General features: G+C 45.5%; 1 long non-coding RNA gene across 1 annotated transcript; it reads left to right on the top strand.

The window, feature by feature from the left end:
- Window positions 1-282: 282 nt before the first annotated feature.
- On the top strand, window positions 283-1792 carry LOC143975489 (uncharacterized). Its single transcript, XR_013272382.1, has 3 exons — window positions 283-755; window positions 870-991; window positions 1647-1792. It is a non-coding gene; the product is annotated as an uncharacterized LOC143975489 (long non-coding RNA).
- Window positions 1793-2040: the final 248 nt, after the last annotated feature.

The following is a 2040-nucleotide window of genomic DNA, read 5'->3' as shown; positions in this document are numbered from 1 at the left end:
CTTCTTTTAGCTAATGGTGTGTTAGGATCGGTCGCCTGTCCCTTTCCCCCCCCCCCCCCCCTTTTTTTTTTTTTTTTTTTTTTTTTTTTTTTTTTTTTTTCCTCCCCGCCTTCTACCCACACACCTTTATCCCATCCCTGTTCTGGGGGCCAGGGGAGGTATTGGACAGTAGCGACATATCCCCACATTGACCTGACCCGGGTTTATGCTTGTCCCCCACTTTTATGGTCCCTCCGCACATTGCTTTCAATGCCCTTCCGCTTTTATGTGGAGGAGGTGGTGTGTGGGGGGCTGTTTGCCTCTTTTGCGCGACTCCCCGACAAGGGTAGGAGGGACCCCTGTCTGTGCACATGCAGGGCTCTCTCCACAGATGTCTCCCTATATGACTGGTGCGGGCTGGTCCCGCCCAGCCATTGGAGACACGTATTTCCTTGTCGGTGGCGTCCCTGAACACTTCCGGACGTGCCTCACGTTCGTCTGACCCTTCGTACGGACGGACGTGACGCAATCACGTCGTGCATTTGCGTCGGAAGTGACGTCGTTTCGGGGTCGCTTTACGACCTTCCGGGACGCCGGGGCGTTCACACGAGGTCGACCTGTTTAGGCGGCCAAGCAATAATAGGCGGTACCAGCCAATGGGTGGGCGGCTATGCCTGTGATGCAATCCCGGGGCACTATATAACACAGTACACTTGGCAGCAAACATCAGCTCCTGTACACAAACAAGGACTCTCGTACCTTTGAATCCCTGGTTGGTAAGTTTGATTATTTGCTAACCTGGCTGACATGCCCCCATTTTACTTAAATAAACTTCTGAAAAACTAGCTTTTCTAACAGCTAGCTCGCTTTATCATTCTATTTATTCTTAGATGGGGGTGCCCCTATGGACTAGGAGTTATTGACCGTATCTGGCACTCTTCCCGGGATAGTTTCCCAGCTGCTGTCTCCCCTTTTCCATTTTGGGAATCTTTTGTTCAGCCCAGCTATCCAGGTAACTGTTATCACTTTCAGTATAAACATGGTTTATCACATCTGAAGGGTTTTATTTTTTTTTTTTTTTTTTGTCACCTTTCACCAGTTCAACATTAGCATTTCCATGCATTTTCATTTTTACCTCTATCCGTCACTAGCACCCCTATGCACTCCTCCCATTGTCACTCTGATTTCCTAATATGTTATCCCTCTAATTCTTTTCATCACACCAACACCCACACTTCTCACCTCATTATTCACTTCACCTGCACATCATTCACTCACTTATTCACTCCAGTCACCCAATATCGGGTTGTCATCACACACACTATTCCTACCATATGTCATCTCACGTTTGTTTTCTTTTGATTTCAACCACGTTTGTTGTTTCTGTTCCTTCTTTTTAATACGTGTTTGCCTTTTGAGTTTTGTTTTTCTTTCCCCCCCTTCCCTCCCCTTTCCCCCCCCCCCCCCCCCCTTTTTTTTTTTTTTTTTTTTTTTTTTTTGGATGTGAATACAGATATCTGGGGATATTCCCTTTATATGCACACAAATCATATATAAGATATCTCCATACCCCATATGTGGGTCTATATATATATAATATAGAATATAAAAAACAAATATATAAATATATATGTCTAATTGCGACTATGTTGGGATTTTCATCACAGGCGTGACTTACCATACAGGCAGGCTGCCTACGCTTGCACCTATTCCCTACAACCTTTGTGGGGCATAGGGTTTTGTCGTGTGACCGCTCGTGAGCCGCGCCTCTGGGCTTCCGACCCTCACCCCACTGCTGGATTCTGTGGCGAGATGCATGAATCTTTTGTTCAGCCCAGCTATCCAGGTAACTGTTATCACTTTCAGTATAAACATGGTTTATCACATCTGAAGGGTTTTTTTTTTTTTGTCACCTTTCACCAGTTCAACATTAGCATTTCCATGCATTTTCATTTTTACCTCTATCCGTCACTAGCACCCCTATGCACTCCTCCCATTGTCACTCTGATTTCCTAATATGTTATCCCTCTAATTCTTTTCATCACACCAACACCCACACTT

This window comes from Lithobates pipiens, unplaced genomic scaffold (genome assembly GCF_037356315.1).
Source record: "Lithobates pipiens isolate NorthernLeopardFrog02 unplaced genomic scaffold, aLitPip1_a1.2 Scaffold_13, whole genome shotgun sequence".
Taxonomy (NCBI): domain Eukaryota; kingdom Metazoa; phylum Chordata; class Amphibia; order Anura; family Ranidae; genus Lithobates; species Lithobates pipiens.
The sequence above is the reverse complement of the archived record's forward strand: the minus strand, read 5'-3'. Positions and strand labels throughout refer to the sequence as shown.